We start from the raw sequence: 6,940 nt of genomic DNA, 5'->3' as shown, positions 1-6,940 counted from the left end.
TGATCTGACAAATCCTATTTAACTGGCAGCTTAAGGACTCGTTCACACGATCATATGCCTTTTTCAGTGTTTTGCGTGCCGTACATTCATTTTTATTTTTTTTGCGGAACCATTGGAATGAATTGAAACTCAAAAAACGTTCCTGTGAATGAGCCCTAACTTTCCAGTTTTCACTGACTTTGCGAAAATGGTGTGCCGTTCCAAAGTGACTGAAACCCTCCGGCAGCAGGTTGTCCAGATGAAGGCCAAAGGGGTGACCCTATCCGCCATAGCAAGAGAAGTTGGTCGTTCCAAGTCTGTGATTTTTAGAATATTGCATCTTTACAACATCACAAACAGTGAGGGTCAGTTCGCAGTGTTCGCCAGCGAACACATGCGGGCTGCCATCTTTAGTAAGGTAGACTCACCCGTCCGGTGATGCACAGGTAAGCCCTTACCTGTGCCTCTGCCGGGAGCCGGTCTGAAATCAAATGCAGTCACCGGGAGCAGGCAGTTCCGAGAATAGCCCGATGAAGGCCCCGGGCGGCTGTTCTCGGAACTGCCTGCTCTCAGTGACCGCATTTGATTTCAGACCGGCACAGGCACAAGTAAGGGCTTACCTGTGCATCGCCGGACGGGTGAGTCTATCTTACTAAAGATGGCAGTCCGCATGTGTTCGCTGGCGAACACTGCGAACTGACTATCACTGATCTCAAACTCATTCAAGTCCCCCAAGAAGGCTGGTCGCCCTCGAAAACAAATGCAAGAGAGGACGGGATAATGCAGAGAATCTCCATGAGTCATCGTCTCAACACTGCAGCTGGAATTGCTCGCGGGTTCAGCACTGACCGGGGTAAGGATCTGTCCCGTCATACAGGGTCTCCACGCTTAAGAGTATTCGGACTGAAAGCCCACCCTGCATGGAACCAAACCTCTCATTAGCAGAAAGAATCAAAAGGCTAGGCTCACGTTTGCTGAGGAGCATCTTGTGTGGACAGAGGAGAAGTGGACAGAGGAGAAGTGGACAGAGGAGAAGTGGACAGAGGAGAAGTGGACAGAGGAGAAGTGGACAGAGGAGAAGTGGACAGAGGAGAAGTGCTCCAGAGCTCATTGTAGTGATGAAAGCAAGTTTAATGTATTTGGGTCTGATGGGAAACATTATGTTCGTCGACAAACTGGGGAAAGACTGAACCCAAAGTGTGTAAAGAAGTCAGTGAAAGGTGGAGGAGGAAGCGCCATGGTTTGGCCTCATGCACACGACCGTTGTGTGTTTGGCGGTCCGCAAATTGCGGATCCGCAAAACACGGATGGCATCCGTGTGCGTTCCGCCATTTGCGGAACGGCACAAACAGCCATTGATATAACTGCCTATTCTTGTCCGCAAAACGGACAAGAATAGAACAGGTTATTTTTTTTTTTACGGAGCTGTCTGCATCTTCTGTGCCCCCATTGAAGTGAATGGGTCCGCATCCGAGCCGCAAAAACTGCGGACCAAAACAACACTTGTGTGCATGAGGCCATTGGGAAATGTTTTCTGCAGCAGGAGTTGGACCTCTCATACAGCTACATGGCAGAGTGAATGCAAGGGTGGATCAGAATTCTTCAACAACACCTGGTTCCTTCCTTCCTTGGGTTCATCACTCAATCAGCCAGGACAATGCTCCCGTCACACAGCAAAACGGGTGAAGAAGTTCCTAGATACCATGAAATAGCCGCCCCGAGTCCTGATCTAAACCCAATAGCAAAACTCTGGAAAATCCTTGGTGACAACGTTATGGTCAAGAAACCCACAACAGTCACAGAACTGGAAGAAGCGTGGAGCAAAATCCCACCGGAGCCGTGTGAGAGACGAGTGATGTCCGGTGGCCGCAGATGTGCCGAAGTCATTCAAAGCCAAGGCACGTCTACTGACCGGTGACTGGTGTAACCTGCAGAAAATGTAGTCAGAATCTCTCTCTGTGCTACAGTCTTTGCTGTTCTCTAATTATCATCATCAGGTTTTTTGAAAAATAAAGTTTTTATGTTTATATACTTTGGTTATTTTGGAAAACACTGTTCTAATGGCATGGTGCACCCCTTACAAAAAATCCTTCAAATGATGATCAATGTAGATTACATTATTTCTGAAAAAAATCAAGTGTTCGTAAATTGTTCTCTAATTTTGATTGCCAGTGTGTTTGTGTCTATATATATTAAGTATTATTCAAATGTATTTTTATGATTTTTACTTTTCAAAGTGAAAAAACCCTGAAAAAAATGAATTACATTTTTTTTCTACAAACTAATCTCAATAAAATTACAATAAAATAATAAAGATGACCTTGCTGCATTTCGGCTACAAAACATCGCAAGTTACATAGGAATAATGCAATACTTGTAATTCCCACATCTGTCCACTAGAGGTCCACCACACATCTATTATGTGGTATAAGTGACGTACGTGTAGTATACGTGTACATGACCACAGCTACTGAAAATGCGTATGTCATCAATCAAAAGAATATTAAAATAGACAAAAGTCCTGCTTTTCCTTTTTTTCCACCTCTGCCATTTAGTAGAAACAAGCCCATGGTCGCCTGACCGGGAGCAATATAGAATTAAAGAATTATACTCCTCAAAAAAAAAATTGCTGCCACCGGCCTGCAACTGCAGCATATAACCCTAAATTTATACTCTCTCCCAATTCATGCTAACCAGGGGTCCGGAAGGCTGAGATCTGGGGATCCCTATGGTGGGATTCTGCTTTAAAGGGGTTCTGCCTTCGTAGACAATCGCTAGGATATGCCCCCATTGTCTGATAGGTGCGGGTCCCACCTCTGGGACCCGCACCTATACGGAGAACAGAGCGGTGAAAGTCATGGGGGGGGCACTGAGCATGCGCAGCCTCCCTCTATTCATTCCTATGGGGCCACTGAATATAGCCAAGCATTGGCCCCCATAGAATGGAATGGGAACAGGGGCCGCGCATGTGCGGTGCGCTCCCATTCACTTGTATGGTAGCAGCGCTTGGTGGTGGCCGGACCCCGGGAAAACTTCTTGAAAACATCTTACTAGTTGTCCGACTAGCTTTCTGAATTAGAATGACTTGTACAAGGAATCTCCGGCATAAAAATAAGTATTTCATGCCGGAGATTCCCTGTACAAGTCATTGTAATTGAGAAAGTCAGTCCGATGACTAGCAAAATGTCCAGTTGCTCTGACTTATTACTACTGATAACCCTTTAAAGCGTTATTTACATAAGGCTCAACTATCCCTTTAATTGTAGTCGTTCTTGAATGTTTGCGTGTTTTAGTCCACTCCAGTATTGACACCGTTACCTTAATATCTTTTCTAGGAGTCTTCAAGATAGGTCACCAATACCTGATTGGTGGGGGTCTGAGTCTGACACCCGACAACCTGCTGATCAGCTTTTTGAGGAAGTCATGATGCTCCGGTGAGAGCTGCATCTTCCTCTCAGCTCACCAACCACAGCGCTGTCCATTCTATAGTGGCTGTACTTGGTATTGCAGCCTAGGCCCATTCTCTTGAATGGGGCTGAGCTGCGCCTAGGCCATGTGACCGATGAACGTGATGGCCTAGGAAAAGGCTCAAGGAGCACTGCGGTCTCTTCCTACAGCTGATCGGTGGAAGTCTGAGAGTCGGAACCCCCCACCCCTCCCCCACGATCTGATATTGATTACCTATCCTGAAGATAGGCCATCAATATAAAAATCCCGGAGAACCCCTTTAACAGGGCTCCGCTAAACCAAAGGTGGTCCGTTACCTGTAAAGCAAGCTGCTGAGGCACACTTGTGTGAATACCGTCCGTACTTCTAATTCTGTAGATTATCAGCATCCCGCTGAAGGATACAGTCACCTAGCGGATAACAGAGAGCAATAGATTTGATTTAAAGGGGTTGTCCCACAAAAAATATTCTTCAGTTTTCAAACCCGCACCTGGATCTGAATACTTTTGTAATTGCATGTAATTAAAAATTTAGCATAGCCGCTGAGTTATTCAATAAAAGGTATCTGTATAGCGCCACCTGCAGTTTTTTTGTTTTGTTTATTTGTTTGTCCCGCTCACTGAGAAGGCCGCACATGCTCAGTTTCTTCCTTCAACTGTCTCCTGAGCTATGATAGGGAGAGCTGAGACACGCCCCCTGAGTTGTGATAGGGAGAGCTGAGACACGCCTCCTGAGCTGTGATAGGGAAAGCTGAGACACGCCTCCTGAGCTGTGATAGGGAGAGCTGAGACACGCCTCCTGAGCTGTGATAGGGAGAGCTGAGACACGCCTCCTGAGCTGTGATAGGGAGAGCTGAGACACGCCTCCTGAGCTGTGATAGGGAGAGCTGAGACACGCCTCCTGAGCTGTAATAGGGGGAGCATAGACACGCCCCCCCAGCTGCAGCAGAATGACACGCCCCCTCAGCTGCAGAAGACTCCCCTTGAGCTTTCAGCTTGATATAAATCCAGCAGAGCAATGAATGGGGAGATCTCTGGATCCATGTGAGGTACAGGGCTGGTTTCGGCTTTGTTAGAAAGCGGTTTTCATGTGCTATATGATGTCTGATTTTCTTTTTTTACATTAGTCATGGGAGAACCACTTTTAACCAAAAGCACATGGATGTGAGATTGACTTTCCTGCCTCTTGATGCTGTCATTCATCTGCATTCAACACCTCGGACCCATAAAGACCCAAAGTGAATACTCCTGAAGCAGCATCTCCCTCCCCTCCCCTCCTCACCAATGCATTAAGACGCACTGTCCTGCGGCTGGTAGGACGGCAGCGCTTACAGAGCGGTTGCATCATGACAAATATTGTGTTTTGCCGCTGCGAACGATTGCTTTTAGCGGCGTCTTCTATAGATCTTAATATTCATCCTGATAACTGATCAAAGCCGAACGATGCTTTTACGCTAAAACAAGCGGCTGTTTAGCATGCTGCGCGCGGAGCAGGCGGCGAGATGCGAATTGTCTGCGAGCAAGAGTATAATTGACAGAGGTTCTCGTCTCTCAGAACCACAATGTATCTGCAGCCTGTCAGACAGGGAGGGCCTGTCACTTAAACTGCCTCTTGTATCTTCTCCTGCGCTGCGGGGCACGCGCTGCGTCCCTCCCAGGCATGATTAAAGCCAGAAAAGCTCCATCCTCCATAATTTAATTCATCCCAGTCATCTAGATTTAGACAAATTGATATTGGCCCAAGACCATAGCGATGTAAGTAAACTCTTCTCCCAGGGATGACGGGAGACGCGGGAACGCTCTCGCTCTCTCGCCGTTTATTAACTTCTTTTCTTTGTGAGATGTTCATCTTCAGAGATTCATTGCCGAGTGAACAGATATTCGATTATTGGGAGAGGGCGGATTTGGCCTCAGGGCGATGGATAAAGTCGCAACAACAAAACAATGGAAACAATAATTTAGAAATTTTTTTTAAACGTTTTTTTCTTTCTGTCAGAGACACATGACCTTGTCCGTTATGCGGTTCATGTGCCGTACGCGTTTTACTTGCCAACCTATTGTTTTTAAGGGGTCCGTGGTCTGCATTTTAAGGACATAGTCTACCTTTCTGCGAATCAGACGTACAGAAAGCGCATGGTTGATCCGCAAAAAGACTGAATATGTTCTATTTTTGTTTTCAAAATGCAGACCACGGACCCATTAAAGTCAATGGGTCTGCAAAAATGCAGATGCAATGTGGGTGGCATCCATATTTTGCGGAACGCAAAACGGATAAGGTTGTGTGCATAGGGCCTTATATGGAGAGGCTATTGCTATACAGCAGGCATCCTCAAACTGCGGCCCTCCAGCTGTTGCAAAACTACAACTCCCAGAATGCCCGAACAGCCTACAGGTATCAGCCTACAGCAGGGCATTGTGGGAGTTGTAGTTTTACAACAGCTGGCCGCAGGTTGAGGATGCCTGCTATACAGCATTATAATTAAAGGGGTCGTCCACTTCTTTTATACTGATGGCCTATCCTATCAGTTTTCTGGGAGTCCGATACCCCGCGCCTCTGCCAATCTGCTGAGCTCTAACTTTGAAAATACACAACTCCATCCATTGTGTAGTGGACATGCAGTACCCTGGAACAGCGTACCTACAAAAAGGGCTATTGTTATTATGTTAACTATTCTAATCTAATGTTCTGATTTACTGCATTGATGGTTGTGTATGGATGGGTCAGGGTTAACAGTCCCGGCTCTGCCCCTTCTAGGATACTAGGAGATGGACTTAGGTCTGCCCCTAGTTTAGTGAATTTGAGAAAGAGAGAGAGAAACTGTATGTGCTCACTCCCGAAGATAGCTCATCAATGGAAAAGTACTGGGTAACCCCTTTAAGGAGGGAGGGGTATGCCAATCAGAGAGTTAGGCTGGAGCTACACAGTGACTTTGGATGGGACAAGCTACATTCAGCTGGTGTGGTTTGATCATCTTTTTTTTTTTTTTTTTTAACAAAAATCACTGCGTGAAAACCCTTGTTTGCAGCTTTCCTCACCTGACTGTGTTTTCTTACTATGACCTCCTCTGAAGCCCTAGTAAGTCCCGTTCACATGGCATGGATTTTTTTATGGTGGAAATCCGCAGCGCGCAGATTAGCCGCTTTGTAATCCAGTGAAGCTAAACCAGGGGTTTTCTTTGCTGATCCTGCGGCCATAATGAACATGATGTAGATTTTAAAACCGGCATTGCATTCGTTACTCTGCGCTGACTTCTTCCGGAGCATGTAAATACCTCATTCATTGGCATTACCAGCAGAAGTCCAGCAGATTTGCTCAGGATTTAGGTGCAGAACCTGTACATCTTTGGGGCCAATTTTTTATTTATTATTTTATTGCATTGTACTCATTTTCAATTGGTCTTTATTAAAAATGTTGAACCCCTTTCTCTGTACAGCCTTTAGATTCTCTAGTAACATACTGTATGTAACGCCCCAGAGTGGCATTACCAGTTCTGCACCACACTACTATCTCTATT

This window comes from Bufo gargarizans, chromosome 10 (assembly GCF_014858855.1).
Source record: "Bufo gargarizans isolate SCDJY-AF-19 chromosome 10, ASM1485885v1, whole genome shotgun sequence".
In the NCBI taxonomy this organism is placed as follows: Eukaryota; Metazoa; Chordata; class Amphibia; order Anura; family Bufonidae; genus Bufo; species Bufo gargarizans.
The sequence above is the reverse complement of the archived record's forward strand: the minus strand, read 5'-3'. Positions refer to the sequence as shown.